Consider the following 23,191-nt stretch of genomic DNA (forward strand, 5'->3'; position numbering starts at 1 on the left):
ATTATCTTAATTTAGATGTGTTAATTTTAGGCGCACTTTCAGCACTGCTGAGGCTTAATTTGCGTCATCATGGATCTTCAAGGTGATTGACGCAGGATTGCTGCCTTTTTGATGAAAGGACCCTTGGTTTCCATAATTTTTTAATTTTGGGGTGAGGTGCATTCTACAAGCGCACAGCTTTGCCTGCCACCTCGGGTCACAATTTTTGTACCCCAGATTAAATTCCTGAGAACAGATTGCACAGAAGTAGGAGGGCTGACTTCTGCAACCCCACAGTCGTCTTTGACTGGACTTAACCATCTGGGAGTCCTTTGCCTTTTACCTTTGTCCCCTTCCCTTTCCTTTTCAAACCACACTCCTCCTCCACTCTTGGCATGACACCTTACCATTTGTTCCCTGGTTCTTTAAGTTCTCAAATATTTCTATTCTCCCTCCTTTCAGCTGGTAATATTTATTTATTTATTGTTGCATTTACAGTGGTACCTCGGTTTAAGAACAGTCCAGTTTAATGATTCAATTTACAAACTCTGCAAAACCGGAAAAAATGTCCCGGTTTGAGAACCTTACCTTGGTCTACGAACGGAAGCCGAATGGTGGAAGGGCACCGGTGGTGGGAAGCCTCATGAGAGAAAGCATGCCTCGGTTTAAGAACAGTTTTGTTTTAAGAACGGACTTCCGGAACGGATTAAGTCCGTAAACCGAGGCACCACTGTATATCCCACTCTTTTTTTCCATGGCTTATGGGGTTCTCCCCCTTCTCATTTAATCCCCGCGACAACCCTGTGAGGTAGGTTAGGCTGAGAGGCAGCGACTGGCCCAAGGTCACTCAGTGAGCTTCATGACCAAGTGGAGATTTGAACCCAGGTCTCCAAAGTCCTGGTCAGACACTCTAACCACTGCACCACACTGTCACTTGCTTGCCTTTTCGTCTCCTTCGGAGCTCCCTTTTCAGGGTGTTCCCTTTCTTCCGCCTGGTGTTGCCTTCCCTGCCAATGTAAGTCACATCTCTTGTTTCTTCTCCCCACTCCCAGGCCACAGTCACTGCATGAGACCACTTTAAAAGCCACGGCTTCCCCCAAAGAATTCTGGGAGCTGTAGTTTGTTAAGGGTGCTGAGAGCTTTTGGGACACCTTTGTCCCCTTCACAGAGCTACCATTCCCTGAATGGTTTTAACAATCAATTGCTCTTTACAGGGAACTCTGGGAATGGTAGTTCTGTGAGGGGAACACAAGGAGCCTGCCTTTGTGCATAAATCACAATGTTTTCTGTCAAAATACACACATACATGGGGGCTAGGAAAGGATTGGGTTTTGAGCTGCAAAAAATGTTGTGGTGTTGTTACTTTTATTAAGTCAAGGTTTATGATACTACTTTAAGTCGCTTTGGAAACTATAATCAACACATGGGCATAGCTGGGGGGGCAGGAAGGGGCAGCTGCCCCCCCCCTCAAATCAATACAAATCTGAGGTTCTGTCCCCCTAACAAAAGCCTGCATCCCCTAACAAAAGCCTTCCCCCCCTTAACAAAAATCCTGGCTAGGACCATGACATTATCTGAAAAAACTCTCATCAAATTGAAGATGTTCCTTGCTGTACTAGAAAACTGGGTTCCTAAATAAATAAATTATTATCTTGATTGACTATAAAATACCCTACATTTACACATCTGCCAGGTGGATTAAAAACAAATCCTGCAGTTATAAATAGCATTTCTTTTTTTGCACGCACCCTCTGCCCCATCTAATCTAATCAATCTGAATTTAGTCCCTTTGAAAACAATGGGCTGAAGTTTGCAGTTGCTACTTAATCTCTTCATCGCTTTCCATGGGATTTTGTGGTACCTCGGGTTAAGTACTTAATTCGTTCCGGAGGTCCGTTCTTAACCTGAAACTGTTCTTAACCTGAAGCACCACTTTAGCTAATGGGGTCTCCCACTGCCGCTGTAGTAACATGGGGCAAGTAACATTCTTGCCTCTGTAGTTGCGTACATAAATAAATTTCTATACAACTTGGATAGCTCTATCCCCAGAATTCCCAGTAATTCTGGGAATTACTGGTTTATGTTATTAGGTGATAGCCTGTATTCATCATCCTCAGAGTAGACTTGCTGCAATCAGAGACAGTGGGTCCACTCTGTGGCTTATTTGGACATCCATTAATAATAACAATAATACAGCGGTGCCTCGCAAGACGAAATTAATTCGTTCTGCGAGTTTTTTCGTCTAGCGAATTTTTCGTCTTGCGAAGCACGGTTATTAGCGGCTTAGCGGCAAGACGTTTTCGTCTTGCGAAGCAAGCCCATAGGGAAATTCGTCTTGCGAAGCACCTCAAAAACGGAAAACTCTTTCGTCTAGCGAGTTTTTTGTCTTGCGAGGCATTCGTCTTGCAGGGCACCACTGTAATGTATTCTACCATATTGCTAATATTACCATAATAATCATAAATAACAACAACAACAACAACAACAACAACAACAACATCTAATAGAAAGATCTATCCCTTTTGGTAAAACATGAAATCATTCCTCAGCTATTTTAGACACACATTCTCTCTGGATGACCCTCTTCTTTAAAATTATACAAAAGTAATAAAAGGAAATGACATATATAGATAAAAAATGGGTAGGTCCATAACAGGAGCTTTCTTCACTTTGAATACACTATTCATTTCTACAAAAAGATCAGTGCTGGGGTTGTTGTTTTTTAAAGGTCTTCTAATTTAAGAGTCTACAGCCATATGTCACAATCTCTGTGGAAACAAAGATGGCCACTGTGATGAAATTGCACAAGCAACACACTCCTCTTTGTGGGGAAACATATGGTAGGTGCAGCTAATCCTTGCAGGCTGAGCTCTCTCCCACCCCTCGTTCTTTTCACATTGGAAAAATATTTCTTTGCAACATGCATTTGCTTCTGAAGTGGAAATTTTGGAGCATGCTCTAAAAGGTTGGACTTCAGCTGATGGGTTGTGGGGCTGGCCGTAAAGATGATCAAACCTGTCAGTTTCAGTTTCCCGCCATTTCTCGTTTTTCCATTCTTAAATTCAGTTTTCCACATTTCTGCAGCCATCTGCAATTTGTTTTGGAAACAATACTGAGGTGGATAAGACCACATTTCTGACAGCATAAGGCAGCTTTCTATGTTCGGGTCTAGAATCTGAATCTTGAATTTGCAGTAAATCAGCAAGGATGGCCGAGTCCCAAGTGTTTTGCAACAGCAGTCATGAAAAGAATCCTCAACTTGTAAAAACTCAAATGTACAGTGGTACCTCAGGTTACATACGCTTCAGTTTACAAACGCTTCAGGTTACACACTCCACTAGCCTAGAAATAGTGCTTCGGATTAAGAACTTTGCTTCAGCATGAGAACAGAAATCGTGCTCCAGTGGTACAGCGGCAGCAGGAGTCCCCATTAGCTAAAGTGGTGCTTCAGGTTAAGAACAGTTTCAGGTTAAGTACGGACCTCCGGAACGAATTAAGTACTTAACCTGAGGTACCACTGTAGATTGGTATGTGCAGGTTATCCCACTGTACGTGCATTAAAGGATGCAATACTTAATTGGTCCCACTTCCTGGACCACTATTATGAACTTGGCTGGAGTTCATAGAATCACAGAATTATAGAGTTGAAAGGGACGCCACGCGTCATCTTGTCTAACTCCATGCAATGCGAGTAGACCTTGGGTTTTTAGTGGTGATGGTGGAGAATAAGCAGATCTCAGAAGAGCTCACAAAAGCTCTAACTCATATTGTAGAAGCATTGGGGAAAGTATTTGCCCTCTCTCTGAGTGTTTTTCTTTCCATTTAGATGTCTGCATAATATTCTACAGTGGTACCTCGGGTTACATACGTGTCAGGGAACTGCCATCGGAGCCTAGGGTGGTGGCAAGGCTCCCAGACGCTGGAGAGGGAACCAGCAGGGAGAGAGGGAGAGCTTCCGCTGAGGAAGGAGAGGAGGAGGGGGCGTCGGAGGGAAGGCTCAGGGACGTTTCCAGCAAGACCAGTGGAGAGAGCTCAGGACCTCCCCTTGGGACGCCCACTCTGCGCAGAAAGCTGTCGCGCAGGGAAGCTAGGAGGAGACTCGGTGTCAAGGAGCTTTTATGTTGGAAGAAATTCAGGAAACGCCCACTGACGGATTCTGCCAGTGATTAAGACAGCCACGAAGTAAGGGCTGTCCGGTCAGGGAAAGTTTTAAGCCAACTACTCAGCTTGGAGCGGTTCGGCGCTTACGCACAAGCAACCCCTTATCCCATTACAATACGCTTACATACCTTTAAAGCCCTATACGGCCTAGGACCCTCGTACCTACGGGACCGCCTCTCCTGGTATGTCCCACAGAGGAACTTACGGTCTTCAAATAAAAACATCTTGGAGGTCCCAGGCCACAGAAAGGTTAGGCTGGCCTCAACTAGAGCCAGGGCTTTTTCAGCTGTGGAACGCTCTGTCACAAGAGACTAGGGCCCTGCGGGATTTGACATCTTTCCTCAGGGCCTGCAAGACAGAGCTGTTCCACCAGGCCTTTGGTCAGGGCACAGCCTGACGCCCTCCTTTGGCAATCTTCGCAGAGCTCTGGCCCAGTGGTTGCTATCAGTTTGATTTGAGTTAATTTTATAATGAATGATTTTGGTATGCTGTACTATTTTATTGTTGTTAGCCGCCCTGAGCCCGGCTTCGGCTGGGGAGGGCGGGATATAAATAAAATTTATTATTATTATTATTATTATTATTATTATTATTATTCAGGTTACATACGCTTCAGGTTACAGACTCTGCTAACCCAGAAATAGTACCTCGGGTTAAGAACTTTGCTTCAGGATGAGAACAGAAATCATGCTCCAGCGGCGCGGCATCAGCAGGAGGCCCCATTAGCTAAAGGGGTGCTTCAGGTTAAGAACAGTTTCAGGTTAAGAACGGACCTCCGGAACGAATTAAGTACTTAACCTGAGGTACCACTGTACCTCATAAGGTTGAGTGTTGAGTTGAAAATATGCAGTCTGATCTTCCTCACATTCACTCAGGGACTCACCGCTGTTGTCTCACCACTGCCAGGGTTGGGCAGAGCCAAAATCAAAGATGAGCAGAGCATTGGAGGTCATTTTTGCATAGTTGGTGACTTTATTTTCCACACTCAGGAATCCCTCTTCCTTCTCCATCCAAGGCCAGCAAGAATCAGAGGTGGATCTACTATGAAACTAATGAAGGTTTGGCTTCTGGTTCCCAGAAGCCAGGAGGGGCTTCAGAAGCAACTTTAGACCACATTGCTTTGAAAAATTGAATCTAGTAGACCAGGCACCCTCAAGCTGAGCCCTCCAGATGTTTTGGGACTACAACTCCCATCATCCCTAGCTAACAGGACCAGTGGTCAGGGATTGTAGTCCCAAAACATCTGGAGGGCCAGGTTTTGGGTGTGTGTGCCTGTAGTAGATCCAATTACGTCTCAAATTCCCCCCTATATATTTCAACAATCCCAAAGTTTGAGAGTCAGTAGCACAGATGTTGTAAAGGCTGTTGTAAACAACACTACTGAAGAAGATAACAATGATTACGCAAACCTCATTGCTGGTTGTGAAGGGCCTCCCATGGCAGTTCAGGCTTCATCAGAGCCTCAAAAATGTAGGTCCGCCACTGGCAAGCAGCGCTATCAGAGTTGGAGGACCAATTCCAGCCATGTGAAAGCATTCAAAGTGGTCCAAAAGAAGACTAATGAGTAGGGCTGCCATACCTCCTTGATTTTTTGGACATATCCAGGATTCGTTCATCGGAAATAGCGCCCAGCTGGAATTTCCAAAAATGTCTGGGGAAACCCGGGCAATGGCAACCCATTTCGGAACTGTTGATTTTTTGGCGAATTTAGCTCAAAAACTTCATTTTGGGGAGATTTTGTGGCAGCAACTTTTGTGTCTGGGTTTTCACTTTTTGAAATACTGTATTTTTTGCTCTATAAGACTCACTTTCCCCCTCCTTTTTAAGTATGGGGAAATGTGTGCGTCTTATGGAGCGAATGCAGGCTGCGCAGCTATCCCAGAAGCCAGAACAGCAAGAGAGATCGTTGCTTTCGCTGTGCAGCGATCCCTCTTGTTGTTCTGGCTTCTGAGATTCAGAATATTTTTTTTCTTGTTTTCCTCCTCAATAACTAGGTGCGTCTTATGGTCTGGTGCATCTTATAGAGCGAAAAATACGGTACTAATGAGGAGTGTGTAAAGTGGGGAAAATTCCCATCTAGAGAGCTCTAGATGGCTGCATTTGCTGTCTGGACCTAAGTTGCCCCACTCCGCAACAGAAGTTGACTTTCACACCAAACCCAGCAAATGCCCCACGGTAACCATGCTGGTTCCTCAAGTCTGTTGCTCTTAGGAAGCTGTTTATATCATGCTGACGTCTGCTCACCCTACGATGTCATCAAATTTCCTGTTTTTGAGGGGGCGTCCCCCACCTTCTGCTAGGGCAGTGTTTCAGGGAGCTGCGCTCAAAACAAGATACATTCAGAAATTAGAACATGTGGTTAAATGCAGCGTAGCTAAGTAAATAAAGTAGGTGTTCAGCGGTGAACAGTTAGATCTCTGCTCACCATGGGAAAACTGACAGCTTTAAATGTTGAATGGAGTCATTTCTTTTTCTGTTAGGTTTTTTTTTCTTTTTTAAAGAAAGATCCACATTTGTGTTGTTTGGCTTTGTTTTTAAACACAAAATCTTGTCCTTTTTTCTTCTGTTTCTCTTTCATAGAAAAAAACACACACACAGGGCACTGAGATTTCCTTTTCCTCCTCCGATTTTGAACATGCGGAAAGTATTCTCAAAATAGTTCCTTTGCAATGATACTTTTGCAATTATAGCTTTGCTATTTTATTAAAAAAAAGAGATTTTTAAGAAAGAAAATGTCTTTAAAGTAACCTTGGAGTGTTATCTAACACTTCATAGGTTGAGCAAAATTAACAGCCAAAATATGCATTTCTGGAGATGTAAAAGCAGGTTTTATGCATATATAATGGAACTGCATAAAAATAAATAAATAAAAATAAAACGTTTCTGGGCTGCAGTTTTGAATGAAATGCAGAAAATGACAGGTTGCACATTATCCAGAAACCCCAAAACAATTCTTCTCTGTGTGCTTCAATCTGAAGTTTTAAATGTTCAGTCTTCAAAGGTTAGCAACTCCTGACAACAGCAAAAGTTTGTATAGTTCAGCAATGGAAAAGTAAAGATCCCCCAACAATTACAGAATGGCTGAGGAAAACATTAGGGAATGTTATGGTGGTAAAACAGACATACATCTGTCACACCATTAAATATAACTAGCAAACCAACGTTAATGTGAAAGAGGAGCCTTTTTCGTTTAATTCAGAGTTACATAGATAAAATAGTTTATTAATTTTATGGAGAGTCTCGTTTCTCAATTTTTCTCATTCTCCTTTTTCACTTTTTAGATTTTGTTTCATATTCTATATTAGTAGATTGTAATATTTAAAATTTGAAAGTATAAATAAAATCAAATACATCTGGAGGGTTACAGTTTCCCCATCCCTATTATGCAGCTTTTCTGCCTTATCCATGTAGTATATCAATATTCAGATACATACATCATGTCATCCTGAACTCTTCCATAGCGGCCATGCTGATTTTGCCCATGTACATAGTCTTTTTGCGTGTGCTGATGAAGAAACCAGGTAGCCTTCCATCAACTATAGCTTCCCATTTTGGCTGAATCAGGAAACCGTAGTTGCTTCAGAACATTCCAAGGGACACGGGTGGTGCTGTGGGTTAAACCACAAAGCCTAGGACTTGCCAATCAGAAGGTCGAGGGTTCGAATCCCCGCGACGGAGTGAACTCCCGTTGCTCAGTCCCTGCTCCTGCCCACCTAGCAGTTCGAAAGCACATCAAAGTGCAAGTAGATAAATAGGTACTGCTCCGGCAGGAAGGTAAACGGCGTTTCCGTGTGCTGCTCTGGTTCACCAGAAGTAGCTTAGTCATGCTGGCCACATGACCCGGAAGCTGTATGCCGGCTCCCTCGGCCAATAAAGTGAGATGAGCGCTGCACGACTGGACCTAATGGTCAGGGGTCCCTTTACCTTTACTTTTACAGAACATTCCACCATCTTAAATCATGCCTTGAAGGTTTAATATTCTGACTTATTCTGAAGCTAGTAACCATGGTTTCCTGGTTTGATCAATACTTAACTGAATTCTTTGCTGGGTCACGAAAAAAAAGGAATAAACACTGGGGTCCATGTATGGGTAAAAGGCTTGTTTCTGTCTTGTCTTATTAAGCCAAAATTTGATTGTATGTAAAATCCTGAGAGAGAGATGCAGTATACATGGAAGTTTGGTGCAGAGAATGGCTTAATCTCAAACCTTTGATCCCCGCCGGACACATCTGCTCTTCCAGAACAGATGTAGACCATACAAGCGGCTTATTTGAATACTTAGCCAAAATATATTATTATTGTTGTAGCAATAAAAGCCTGGGAAAAGAAACGAAAATGCTCAAGTGATCCACTGTTTGTTTGGTCTCCGAAACAGAGGACAGAATGAGCAGAGCAGAACAGCTAATCACATCGTTGTGAATGTGGGAAGAACATTTCTCTTGGGTTAGCAAGTTGTACAGACCAATGAAACAGAACAATAGACATTTCACAGGTGATTGATTAAAAAAAGAAAACAGAATTCTGGGGTAGTTATGGTAACATCCGATGCAGTGCTCTCCAGGGATGGGCATACATGTCATTTTTTATTTCTCTCAGGTTCTCTTAAATCCTTGTGAAAATTCCTCAGTGAGTTTCTCTGGATATGCACATTTGCATGCGTTTTTGCCTATTCTATACATTTTTACGAAGTGATTTGCCCCCGAAAACATTGCATAATGTTATCAGCCTTACCAATAATTCGTCTTCTTCTACTACACAGTCATCTCAGGGCAATGTACAGTGAAAATAGTTATGTTTATTTTTTAAGGTAAAGGTAAAGGGACCCCTGACAGTGAGGTCCAGTCGTGGCCGACTCTGGGGTTGCGGCATTCATCTTGCTTTGCTGGCCGAGGAAGCCGGCGTACAGCTTCCGGGTCATGTAACCAGCATGACTAAGCCACTTCTGGCGAACCAGAGCAGCGCCAGAACGGTGTTTACCTTCCTGCCGGAGCGGTACCTATTTATCTACTTGCACTTTGACGTGCTTTCGAACTGCTAGGTTGGCAGGAGCAGGGACCAAGCAACGGGAGCTCACCCCGTCACGGGGATCCGAACCACCGACCTTCTGATTGGCAAACCCTAGGCTCTGTGTTATTTCCAGTATTATATGCATTTTAACTCATTTTTTTTTTACCCTAGTACGTGCATTTTTGTACTTGGCTGCAGAACTGCACTGCAAAATTTGGAGAAGTGCACGTTTCAAAGGACAGCTTTTGTTTTGCATTTTGTTTTGGAAAGTTTAAATTAGGTACGTTTGCCTTTAAAAGGAAACGTATTCAATTCCCTCCCCCTCCCCCCATGCCAAGTATCTCTTAATACTAAAAGGAGGTGTGTGATATCCCATCTGTCAAAGTGATAGGAGGACTGTGTTTGATCAGAAAGCGTGCTGGAGAAAATAGAAGGACTTCTTCCCTGGGTAGCAAGACCGTTCACTTCTTGATAAAGTCCCATGGCTCTTCTATGGATGTCTGAATTGCTTCTCCAATGAAATGGCAGCTGAGTTCATTCTAGCATTTTTGTGAAGTTCCTAATAATACTGCCTTTGTGTAGGTACTAATCACAAGGCTGGGCTTGGCAGTTGTGGGGAGGCAATTAATTTTATCTCCGAAACATATACAGTGGTACCTCGCAAGACGAATGCCTCGAAAGACGAAAAACTCACAAAACAAAAGTGTTTTTCGTTTTTTGAGTTGCTTCGCAAGACGGATTTCCCTATGGGCTTGCTTCACAAGACGAAAACGTCTTGCAAGTTTGTTTCCTTTTTCTTAAAACCGTGCATTCACTTCGAGGAGCAACTCATAGCACGTGGTGTGGTAGCCTTTTTTGAGGTTTTTGAAGACTTTGGTGATTTTTGAAGCTTTTCCAAAGTCCGTGCTTCGCAAGACGAAAAAATCGCAAGACGAAAAAACTCACGGAACGAATTAATTTCGTCTTGCGAGGCACCACTGTATGTACTGGGGAAGTCCCTCAGTATGTGAACATTATTTTTAATTTTGGGTGTTCCCATTTTCCTTCTGAACTGACAGGCACTTGGCCACCTGAATTTGCTATTTTTTGCTTAGCATTTACACCATGCTGCCCAAGACCTGGTGCCTTGCAGATGCATTAAGAGTACAACTCCCATTGGTTAAGATTTGAACTTGCTTTGAAGTTCACCTGCTTACTGTAGCTGTTACACTGCTGTTTGTATAGGATGAAGGCTGTCAGTTGGGTAAGAAGGCCCTTCAAATCCACCTGATCCTTTATATCCCTGCCTAGTCACTGAAATACTGGAGAAAGTTGCTGTTAGTGGTCTCCCATGGCTCAGATGTGTGGCTGATATCCAACAGGAGCTGTGTGTTCAGTACTGTAGGCCCAATTTTGTGAAACTCCCTTCCAGCTGAGGTCACCTTAGGTACTTGCTAAAGAATTGTTTTATTCCAGCGGGCACTGTAGATGAATTCTGATTTTATAATTTTAACTGAGTTTTAATTGCGTTGTATTGAGCTTCTCCCACGCAACTTAGAGATGATTGCAATTCTGCAATATATGCGATGTCAGAATGCACAAATAAATAAATAAAATCAGACTGTTGGGTTGTGCTTTAAGGTATTCTGGCAGTAGTATCTTTCTTTTTTTAAAAAAAAGAGTGTGTTTGTGTTGATCGTATCAGGGAGATGGAACAACTCTCTTGTTTTCAGGCTTCTCTTCTTCCCTGAGGGGAGCTTCCTCAGAGATGAGCCAACTGCGCAGTGAGCCTCTGGGGTCCAACTCCATCCCTCATCTTGCGATTCGGCTGTTCCCTGGATACAGACCAGAATGAGTTCCTACAAGGAAACGGTTCTTCTGCCATACTGATTATGCTCCGCGAGGATCAGATAGTAGTTTGAGGGAGGAAACAACCTCTTGTTTGGTTGGCATACTGTGTTGAATGTGTCGGAAGCTTGTGGTTTTCCTCCTCAGATGCCTTGTAGAGAGGAGGAACCATGGCTCTGCAGCACAGGATATACTTGGATGTAGAAGGCCCCTGGCATCAGTCGCTGGGATCTCCAGTTAAAAGAATCTGGAGGAAAACCCTTCTCTGCTTAAGACACCGGACAGCCACTTCCTGCCAGCCAGTGGAGGCTAGTCTATTCGAGCAGACAGGACAATGTCCCTCTGACTTCAGCCTGCCCTCAGCCAGCTACCACCTGCCTATGTTCTTTCTTGCAACATGTTCTGGGCTAGAACTGCCAGCCAGCTTTTGTCCTCCTTTGCTCATTGTGCAACTCAGCAAGGAGGAGGATGTGAGAGGACGGAAGTTAGTTGGCTCCATTTGTCATTGGCTCTGACGCTGCCTATCATTGGCTCTGGCTCCACCTACTGTCAGTCACCCTGCCATCTTCCATTTCCAGTGGGCACCAGCCAGAGTAGATAAGACTGGGAGAGTATAACAGCAACTGGACTCTAGCCACATTCAGACCATAAATTTAAAGCACTATGGTACTGCTTTAAACAGGGACACGGGTGGCGCTGTGGGTTAAACCACAGAGCCTAGTACTTGCCAATCAGAAGGTAGGCGGTCCGAATCCCCGCGATGGGGTGAGCTCCCGTTGCTCGGTCCCTGCTCCTGCCAGCCTAGCTTTTCGAAAGCATGTCAAAGTGCAAGTAGATAAATAGGTACCGCTCCGGCAGGAAGGTAAACGGCGTTTCCGTGTGCTGCTCTGGTTCGCCAGAAGTGGCTTAGTCATGCTGGCCACATGACCCAGAAGCTGTACGCCGGCTCCCTCGGCCAATAAAGCAAGTTGAGCGCCACAACCCCAGAGTCAGCCACAACTGGGCCTAATGGTCAGGGGTCTCTTTATCTTTACCTTTACTACTTTAAACAGCCATGGCTTCCCCCAAAGGATTCAGGGAGCTATACTTTATTACAGGTCCTGAGAGTTGCTAGGAGACCACTGTTCCCTTCCCAGGGATGTGGGTGGTACTGTGGTCTAAACCACTGAGCCTCTTGGGCTTGCCGATCAGAATGTTGGTGGTTTGAATCTCCGCAATGGGGTGAGCTCCCATTGCTCTGTCCCATCTCCTGCCAACCTAGCAGTTTGAAAGCACACCAGTGCAAACAGATAAATAGGTACCGCTCCGGCGGGAAGGTAAATGGCATTTCCATGCTCTCTGGCTTCCATCACAGTGTTCTGTTGCACCACAAGCAGTTTAGTCAAGCTGTCTGTGGACAAATGCCAGCTCCCTCGTCTTGAAAGCGAGATGAGCAACCCCATAGTCGCCTTTGACTGGACTTAACCGTCCAGGAGTCCGTTACCTTTTACCTTTTTCTTCCCCTCCCAGATTTACAATTTGCAGACATCCTTGTGAAAAGGGACTGGCTATTCAACCACTCTGGGAACCGTAGTTCTGGGAGGGGAATGGGACCTCCTAGCAACTCTCAGCAACCCTTAACAAGCTGCAGTTCCCATAATAACCATAATTTTTGCTGTATAAGACTCACATTTTCCCTCCTAAAAAGTAAGGGGAAATGTGTGTGCGTCTTATGGAGTGAATGCAGGCTGCGCAGCTATCCCAGAAGCCAGAACAGAAGAGGGATTGCTGCTTTCGCTGTGCAGCGATCCCTCTTGCTGTTCTAGCTTCTGAGATTCAGAAATATATATATATATATATATATATATATATATATATATATATATATATATATATATATATATGCAGGTTTTGGTGTCCTCGGGTGTCTTCCCGTGTAAAAGTTGGGGTGTCTAGGCGACGTTTCGACGAGGTCTCACTCGTCATCTTCAGGCTGGTGCTTTCGGCTTCTTGTTACTGGAACAGAGCAGGATCACAAAGTTCAAGAGGTCAAGACACAAAGACTTTAACAACTAATCCACACCTAATGACCCACCTAAGTGGTACTCAGGATATCACTCAAGAAATCACTCAAGATATCTCTCAAGTAATTAAGGAACAAAAGAAGAAAAGGCACACTAGCCTGGGAACTTCCTCTCTGCCCAGAACATTGGAGGCTATACACCACACCCCCTCTACAGTATTTATAGGAACTCAAACACTGAGATCCTGCTCTGTTCCAGTAACAAGAAGCCGAAAGCACCAGCCTGAAGATGACGAGTGAGACCTCGTCGAAACGTCGCCTAGACACCCCAACTTTTACACGGGAAGACACCCGAGGACACCAAAACCTGCATTCCTGTACCCGTGAAAATCTACGAAAGCATATATATATATATATATATATATATATTTGGTTTTCCTCCTCCAAAAACTAGGTGCGTCTTGTGGTCTGGTGCGTCTTATAGAGCGAAAAATACGGTATTTCTGGGAAGCCACAGCTCTTTAAAGTCGTGTAGTGTGAATGTGGCCGCTAGGTTTTTTTTAATTGTGCACCCTCAAATTTTAAAAATTGGGCCTTCGGTACCTGGTACCCAACTGGGTATTTTTGGGATCACAACCCCCATTATCTGTGACCCAACAAACGACCTTCTGGTTAGGACCGATTGGACTGGTAACATCTGGAAGTCACCAAGTGAGGAGAGACTGCTTTAAGTGCGCATGAAGTTTTAAATAGGAGTCTGACCTTTCTCATGCATCTTACTTGCGGTGTGGCCTTCATCTCACTAGCATGAGCACGTGGTGCTGGTAAACATATCCTCATGTATATATAGGGAAGTTTCCATTCCAGTGACGCATGTGGCCAGTGGGAACTGATGCTAAGAAGCAGCCATCCCCCCAGACGAGGACGGGGGACATATTCACTGACCCTGCAGAACGCACTGCTGAAGTGTGCTATCACATGGAAACATTTCCACATGATCTAAGTTTAAGACGTAGAGAAATGTGTGGCTCCCCAATGTTGCTGGAGACCATCAGCCCCAGCTAAGCATGGCTAGCGGTTAGGGATGATGGGTGGTGCAACCCCGCAACATCTTGGGAAGACCATCCCTGAAGGAAAAGGACCTTTAGCATGGAGTGGAGCGCATTAGAGGACTCTTGGTCTTTAGCGGAGTTTATTTATTAAGCACGATTGCTGCCAGCGGGGTTGTTGTATGACATGTTTTTCTTGCTCATGGTTTGTTTACTCAAAACGAGAACTCCCAGGAGGAAAGAGATCTTCCGAGAGCTCAGTTGCCATAGATGCTGCTCCTTCCGTAATGCAGCTTCTTCATAAGGATGACAGCGTATAGGCTATGGATATATTTCTGCTTATTTTGCTTTTAAAGAGACATTAGCTCTCTTCTTGAGATCATTTACAATTTAATAAACCAACCAACCAACCAACCTTGCCATTATTTGTTAAAATTGCGCCTTTAATCTTTTTGCCGTCCTTCTCTAGGATAATAAAGCACAAGAACCAAAAGAGGTTTTTAAAAAATGAACCAATGTCCCCTTAACATTCGGATTGGCTGATTCAAATCTGGCCTCGCTAACTGAAATGGACTCTGCCTATTTATTTATTCAATTTCTAAACCACAATTCATCATATATTATCCCAGAACAGTTTTACCCACAAAAGTATACACTTTAAAAATGATAACTTTTCTTAAAAACATTGTAAAACATTGTATAGTCGTACCTTGGATCCTGAACGCCCAAGAACTCAGACGTTTTGGCTCCCAAACGCTGCAAACCCAGAAGTGGATGTTTTGGTTTACGAACGTTCTTTTGGAACCCTAATGTCTGATGGGGGTTCTGCAGCTTCTGATTGGCTGCAGGAGTTTCCTTCAGCCAATCAGAAGCCGCGATTTGGTTTTCAAATGTTTTGGAAGTCGAATGGACTTCTGTAACGGATTCCGTTCGACTTCCAAAGTACGACTGTAGAGTACAGTACAGCAGGTGAACAATAACAGATTAGTCAATTACAGTGTTATTTAAGTAACTTGTCAAATGTAAATCAGTTAAAACCTGCAGCCCTGGTAAATTGGTTTAAGATTATCAACTCTGCTCTACCGTAGCCTCAGGGTCAACCTGTCAAATAACAGGTGTGCGAGAGCAATTGTTCCTTCAGCAATGAATTAAAATAATGCATAAATTGAATTTGAAAAGAGCAAGTTTCTGAGAACACAAAAAACAGTGTTTGTGGCTGTTTAAAATTCTATTATTCCAGATAATATTTTTTTGGCTTTCAGAAAGACCATATCGCTGTCAAAGGGGGAAGACTGATAGAATCACCTTCTTTATGTCTTTATAATCTAGAATCATAGTTGTGCTGCATAGATACTATGCCTTTAAAGCGCATTTGAAGCACATTTGAAGCACATGGTTTTCCTCAAAGAATTCTGCGCTCTGTAGCTTGTTAAGGGCTGCTGGGAATTTGAACTCTCTGAGGGATAAACTACCACGCCCAGAATTCTTTGAGGGAAAGAATGTGCTTTGGATGTGCTTTAAAGTGTACACAACGTTGGTCTTAATAATCTGGAATCAATAGGCTTCAAAAATAACCTAGCCACCCCCTCCCCCAGCTGATACAGAAAGCCCACTTTTACAACATCTCTGCTAGGTGGCCATTATGACTCTGCTTAGATACCTCTCTTGAAGGAGAGTTTGCCAGCTGCTTGGGATTGTAAACTAATTGGCCCTAAAACTGTTGGGTCTAAACCAGTGGTGGCCAAACTCAGCCCTCCATATGTTTTGGGACTACAATTCCTATCATCCCTGACCACTGGTCCTGTTAGCTAGGGATAATGGGAGTTGTAGTCTCAAAACATCTGGAGGGCCGAGTTTGGCCACCACTGGTCTAAACCAAAGGCAAGGCTTCCCCCCCCCCCCATTCAACCTTGCAGAGGTGGGGGAGATTCCAGATCTCCTGGAAGATTAAGGCCACATCCACACCAGATATTTAAATCACTTTGATACCACTTTAACCTTCCACCAAAGGATCTGGCTAGCTGTTAAGGGTGCTGAGGCTTGTTAGGAGATTCCTGTTCCCCGAGTTCCCAGGGAAGAGGGACTGACCGTTAAACCACTCGGGGAATTGTAACTCTGTAAGAGGGTGGCGCTGTGGTCTAAACCACAGAGCCTAGGGCTTGCTGATCAGAAGGTCGGCGGTTCGAATCCCCGTGACGGGGTGAGCTCCCGTTGCTCGGTCCCAACTCCTGCCCACCTAGCAGTTTGAAAGCACGTCAGAGTTCAAGTGGGTAAATAGGTACCACTCTGGTGGGGAAGGTAAACGGCGTTTCCGTGTGCTGCTCTGGTTCGCCAGAAGCGGCTTAGTCATGCTGGTCACATGATCCAGAAGCTGTCTGCGGACAAACGCCGGCTCCCTTGGCCTATAGAGCGAGATGAGCGCGCAACCCCAGAGTCGTCTGCGACCCGACCTAACGGTCAGGGGTACCTTTACCTTTAAGAGGAATAGGGGTCTCCTCACAACTCTAAGCACCGTTAGCAAACTCCTGGGTTCTTTAGGGGGAAGCTGTGACTATTTAAAACAGTATTGTAGTTCTTTCAGTGTGTATTGTGAAGGTGAGACCGCCCCAGCCAGATTGCTGTATCCTTTTTGCTCTCACTTCACAATACAGGCAAGAATATTAAAATCCAAATTCTCCCTTCTACATGCTGCCTGGTGACTGTCACACATGATTATCCGCCTGCGTCACCACTGCTGACTTCTGAAAGTGTTGCAATGATGCAGCAGGCCTTGAAATCCTGGCCCTGTGTGTGTGTGCAGGCACATTTGGACATAAGAGTCGCTGCCTGCCTTTCGAGACAAGGACAGCTTTCTAATATAGAACAAAGACTACACGTATTTGTCTGGCTCGCTGGCAACTCTTGGCCTGCTGCAGTGCGTCCGTTTGTGTGCCAGGTCTCCTGTTTTGCTCGCTCTCTCCCACCCCACCCCTTCCTGCTTGTTGCAGAAATGGATTGGGTGATGCAAGAACCATTTGCATAACTACATTATAAAGGAACCGGTGGTGCTGGAAGTTTTCCTGAAAAGAGCTTAGTAGTCAGAAAGAACCTGTTGACGTAGTGGCAGGGCCACATTGAAAGCGCTGTTCTTCAGCCATGGCTCCCCCCCCCCAAAGAACCCTGGGAAGTGTAGTTTAAGGATGCTGAGTGTTGCAGTTATTCCCTTTGCAGAGTTAACAGTTTGCAAAGTTACATAACGGTCAGTCTTCTTCCCAGGGAACGCTGGGTATTGTACCTCTGTAGCGGGGGCAATGGGGATCTCCGGACAGCACCCATAACAAGCTACGGTTTGCCAATTATCTGGGGAAACCCATGACTGTTCAAGTGGCATAATATTGCTGTAAACGTATGGTGTGTATTTAGCCTAAGAAAGCCTCGTTTTCACAGTACAGTGGTACCTCCGGTTGCGGACGGGATCCATTCTGGAGCTCTGGTCAGATCCTGAGGTTTCCGCAACTGGAGGAAGCACTTCTGCACATGTGCGTGTGGTAAAAACCCAGAAATATATTGGTACCTCCAGGTTTGCTGCTTATGTATCCCGAAGTTTACGTAACCAGAGGGATACGTGAGCGGAGGTACGACCGTACAGTGGTACCTTGGAAGTTGAACAGAATCCATTCCGTAAGTCTGTTTGACTTCCAAAACATTTGGAAACCAAGGCAGCTCCTGCAGCTAATCGGAAGTCGCAGAAGCCACATCGGATGTTTGGCTTCCAGAAAAAACGTTCGCAAACCGGAACACTCACTTCCGGGTTTGCAGCGTTCGGGAGCCAAAACGTTTGACTCGCAAGGCGTTTGGCTTTCAAGGTGCAACTGTACATTTAAAGTACTATGATACCACTTTAAACAGTCATGGCTTCCCCCAAACAGTCCTGGGAACCGGGGCAGCCTGTCTTGCTTCACTACCTGAGATGAAACTGGAATGTGCTGCTGCTGCCACCACCTCAAAAGATGCTTTGCTTACCTGGGTCATGCAGCTGTGAGTTCCAGGTTCTGGGGAGATCTTATGGGGTGCAATCCTGCCACAGAGGATCTCACCAGAAGCCACCACTTCTCAATTCTCTGTTGGTGGGGGTGCCACCCCTTGATATTTCACTGTCCGAAGCGGCTGCCATAGTCCGCCTCATGGGCAGGACAGTTCCCTGCTGGAAACTGTAGATTAAGGGTGCTGAGACTCTTAGCCGCTTTGCGACTCCTTAAGGGGAATGAAAGGCGAGATATCAAGTCCAAACTCTTCCTCCTCCTCCTCCTCTTCTTCTTCGGGTTGCTATGAGACCCCAATTCCTCTCATGGAGCTACAATTCTTGGAGCTTCTTGGGGAGAAGGATTGATTCTTAAAACTCTCTAAGAATTGTGGTTCGGTGAGGACCAGCACTCTGATCCTGCACCCTGGCTCATCTGGAACACTGCGGGTTTATTCTGGGCTCAGCCAGCAAAATTTAAATTTGTGTAATTTAAGCTGGCGTAAGTCACCAAAAAGGTTGGGATGGGGCAAGGAGAGACACCTGTAACCAAACCCTGTTCATCTTGGGCACGTGACCTTGGGCCCAGTCATTAAAGCGTGGGCCCACACTCACCTGCCACACGAGAGGCTCCTAAATGGAGTTTGGGATAGGTGTAATTTCGGGTGGCGCTGTGGGTTAAACCACAGAGCCTAGGACTTGCCGATCAGAAGGTGGGTGGTTCGAATCCCTGCAACGGGGTGAGCTCCCGTTGCTCGGTCCCTGATCCTGCTAACCTAGCAGTTCGAAAGCACGTCAAAGTGCAAGTAGATAAATAGGTACCGCTGCGGCGGGAAGGTAAATGGCATTTCTGTGCGCTGCTCTGGTTTGCCAGAAGCAGCTTAGTCATGCTGGCCACATGACCCGGAAGCTGTACGCCGGCTCCCTCGGCCAGTAAAGCGAGATGAGTGCCGCAACCCGAGAGTTGGCCACGACTGGACCTAATGGTCAGGGGTCCCTTTACCTTTACCTTTTACGTTGCACCAGCTTTCTATAGTTAGGATTGATCTGTTAATCTGAGCTGGATTTTCAGAGACCCGTCTTTAACAAATAACCGACAGCATTCAGTATGATTTATTCGAGAGCTCTTACCTTTGTCCCTTTTTAATCTGGAGAGTAAAAGTCAAAACATCTTAGGGACTCTTTGTTCCTTGGCTGTTCCAACTTCTGATTACCCTTGGCTCCAAATTGCCGCAGGAGTATGAGCAAGGAGCTGGTTTGTACTCTTCTTTACACTACACTATATCAACAGAAAGCTGTAAACCCATCAGTGTTAATTGCGCTGCTGTGGTTTACCCGCTGTTGTAAATGAGGTGAGAAGCCAGATCAGGAACTGTAAAGTGCTCAGTGTATAGCAGCAGTAGTATTTGAAAACAAGCCAGAAACAGTGTATTACTTTGACTGATGCTTTGTGTATGGCTATAAAAAAACACACACAAACCCATAATGAAATAAGATACTCTCAAGGATTATCCTGTGAGCTTGGTGGTGGTTCTGTTAAATGTTTGCGATGACAAAAATAACAACCCAGATTTCAGTATCTTTTAAGCATTCCTTCGGAGTTCATTGTTAGAGCAAATATATTGCAGACAGGCAGAAGGTCCATGGCTTCTCCAGGTAGTATGGTCTCATATGTTCCTCTTAACAGAAGATAGCCCTCTGTCTCAGGGATGGAGAGCCTGATGTTGCCGAACTTCAACGCCCATCATCCCTGACCACTTGGCCATATTGGCTTGGGTGGCTGGGAGTGGGAGTCCATCAACATCTTGAGGGACATTGATCCCCCATTCTTGCTATTCTTTGAAGGGCTGTAAGAGGACAGTTCTCTCTTTGAAAGGTTACCTGGTTTAAAGATGGTTTAAAGATAAAGAACCATAAGAAAGGAGGAGAGCAGTGGCTGACATTTTACTCTCCCACAGTGTCTTGGAGCGACTCTGTCTTGGGGCATTATGGGAAATGTAAATGGTGGTGTCCCAACTCAGCAGCTTTGTTGTTCCCCAGCACTGCCCCCTGGGGCACATGAATATGCATGGGGGTCCCATCAAAAGTCAACTTCTGTATCTTTTTCTCCCCCCTGCTCCAAAAAAAAATCTAAACTTCCCCTCAGTCAAGATGGCAGACTGAATCATTCCAGAGTTTACTGACTGGAACACCTCAAAAGATATTGTCACACCATTTGGTGTGATGGTTGCTGAGATGGAGGAGGCAGCTTTGGTCTATATTTGTATAACAGCAGACTCCACTAGGTATTCTCTGTAACGTATCCATGCTTATATATCACATTTGCAGAATTCCATATCCCCTCCAACAGTTTCAAATACCAGGAGATATGTTATTTGCTAAGTTTAAAAACACACACACATTGGAAAGAATCCTAAAATAGACAGGGCCAAAGGAGTGTGACTGATCGGAATCAAAGGGCAAACAAACTAGACACTGACCTGGCATAACCCACAAAAGCACTTCAGGTTTCTCCTCTGTGCCATGAGTCATTCCGTGTCACTCAGTCAGAGTGCAAGCTCCTGGAGGAGGAAAAATTCGGCTAATGGTTTCTCTTTCCACAGAATAAAAGCCTTCAACAAGCTTGCTCACAGGATCCTTAATACGTATGGGGGGGGGGCATGAAGGATGGAAAAGTCAACGTTGTTGTGGGGAAAATACGTGACATGGTAAGGAAGTGGGAACAGACCAAAAGGGTTGATGTTACTAGCACTTCTGGAAAAGTCTCCTCCCAGACCAGAAATCCTTTAGGTGAAGATTCCAAGAATCAAACCTGGACCTTCAGACACAGAAGGTATTCCTCAGTTTAGGTCTGGCTAAAAGTTCCCCAAAGTAAGTTCTCTTTTAAAGTAAGGAGCAAAATAAACTCCACTCATTGCATGGGGCAAATTTTGAAAACTGGGGGCTGGGGAGATGGGACGACGCTGACAACAGCTCACTGGCCTCTTCCCCAAACTGGTTTGCTGAGGCACCATTTTGAATTCCCTACAATGTGCCACGTAGGGTGATTCTGAGGATTTCAAAATGGCCACTGGCAACATGGACAAGTCGGAAGGTGCACTGTTGAGTTTTGGAAACGCAAAGGCACCTCTTCTCTAGGATCTCTAGGCTGGGGATCCCTCTAGGCTGGGGATCCCTTCTATGGGCGGCAGAACTCTGTATCTTCTTGTGTTGCTCCTCTTGGGTGAATGAGCTGCCAAGGAGCGTCCTAGGGCTCCTCCAGATTTATTGACCATTCATCCTCTGCTTGCACAAAGCTTATGCAGAAATTAGACCATGTCCAGCCTTTGCATACACTTAATACACCTTTAAAGCATATTGTTTCCCACAAGGAAGCCTAGGAACTGTATTTTGTTCAGGGTGCTGGGAATTGTCGCTCTGTGTGAGGGTTAAACTACAGCTACCAGGATTCTATACAGGAAGCCATGTGCTTTAAATGTATGGTGCATGGGTAGGCAAACTAAGGCCGGTGGACCAGATCCGGCCCAATCGCCTTCTCAGTCCGGCCCGCAGCCGGTCCAGGAATCAGCACGTTTTTACATGAGTAGAATGTGTTCTTTTATTTAAAATGCATCTCTGGGTTATTTGTGGGGCATAGGAATTTGTTCATTTTTTCCCTTCAAAATATAGTCTGGCCCTCCACAAGGTCTGAGGGACAGTGGACTGGCCCCCTGCTGAAAAAGTTTGCTGGCGCCTGGTATGGTGCATACACAGACTTTATGGACCATTTATTCTGATCTGCCTGTGAGGAGGTTATATAACAATGAACATTCATCCTGATTTCATATGATTTGTTTGTGTGGTGGACGGTTACATGTATTGCCATGAGCCATTCATCCCACACTGTTTAGTGTGTTTACACATCATTTTCCCTAACTTTAAAAAACCCCAAAAGACAAACAAACCATGTTTTTAAAAATAAAAATAAAAGTAGATTTGTTGCACCAGAATGCTTTAATCCGCTTTGATTGCACAAACCAAAATTTCCGGTATGCAATTGCATTCCTACCACATAATGCTGGCAGTCTGGAGATGACTCAAGACAACAGGCTAAGCGCACCCATTGACCAGGCCAGCTCAGCTTGGCAACTTAGAAAAGAATTAGCAACAAGGCAAAATCAGAGCAAGCCTGCAAAACCAGTCACTGTTGAATTTAAATGTCAGACAGACCTAATATAAGCTCGGATACGTAAGTATTTTGGGGAGGTTCTGCTGTAGATAGGGGGCTGATATTGTAGAGCAACAAAGATTTCCCAAAAAAACACTGGTCAGAAATGACGTTGCATCAAAAGCGCATCCTTATGCCAAATTGGCTGACTTTGCCAATTTGGTAACGCAAGTTGTGCTGGTTTTTTTTTTTTTTTTAAAGCATCACATAAGGTAAAGGTAAAGGGACCCCTGACCATTAGGTCCAGTCGTGGCCGACTCTGGGGTTGCGGCACCCATCTCGCTTTATTGGCCGTGGGAGCTGGCGTACAGCTTCCGGGTCATGTGGCCAGCATGGCTAAGCCGCTTCTGGCGAACCAGAGCAGCACACGGAAACTCTGTTTACCTTCCTGCCGGAGCGGTACCTATTTACTTGCACTTTGACGTGCTTTTGAACTGCTAGGTTGGCAGGAGCAGGGACTGAGCGACGAGAGCTCACCCCGTCACGGGGATTCGAACGGCTGACCTTCTGATCAGCAAGCCCTGTCTCCTGTTTCTGGGTCTCTTTCACAGGAAGTGGTTGGCTAACTCAGCCCCCCTTTGTGTTAGGCAGGGGTAATAAAACATTTATTTCACAACCTTTAGATCAGCAGCAAACTCATCTTCCTGCAGGAATAAAAGAAATAGAGAGTTTTGTTGTCGTCTGAACAAAAACTGCTTTGGGGATTTTTGTTACACTGCAAAGCCTTGCTGTGAATTCAGCAACAGTTGTGTGAGTAGAGGAGCAAGGGGTTTGGAAGCCAGCTTTTTAAGCATAACTTTTTAAGCATAACTGGTGACAATTGCTGCGATTTTAAAGGTAGCAGCTAGAAAAGGTTTGTCAGAGTACTGAGAGGAAATTCATTAAAGAGTTAAGTTCAATCCAAATAACTTTATTGTGCTAGCCATTGGCCATGACAAATCTGAATAAAAAATAAATAG

The 23,191-nt window shown here is 44.9% G+C and overlaps 1 protein-coding gene across 5 annotated transcripts in view; it reads left to right on the top strand.

Moving 5' to 3' along the window:
- Positions 1-23,191, top strand: part of PDE8A (phosphodiesterase 8A) — a 198,463-nt gene that overhangs the window by 118,730 nt on the left and 56,542 nt on the right. The window contains exon 1 of one of the 5 annotated variants that reach the window (XM_081838861.1): positions 14,974-14,994. The exons of the other annotated variants lie outside the window; for them this stretch is intronic. The gene's annotated coding sequence lies outside the window, so the exon portion shown is untranslated. Of the gene's footprint in view, positions 1-14,973; positions 14,995-23,191 lie in introns of those variants that run through there. 5 annotated transcript variants of the gene reach the window in all.

Source organism: Podarcis erhardii (assembly GCF_964252035.2).
Source record: "Podarcis erhardii genome assembly, chromosome: 14".
In the NCBI taxonomy this organism is placed as follows: Eukaryota; Metazoa; Chordata; class Lepidosauria; order Squamata; family Lacertidae; genus Podarcis; species Podarcis erhardii.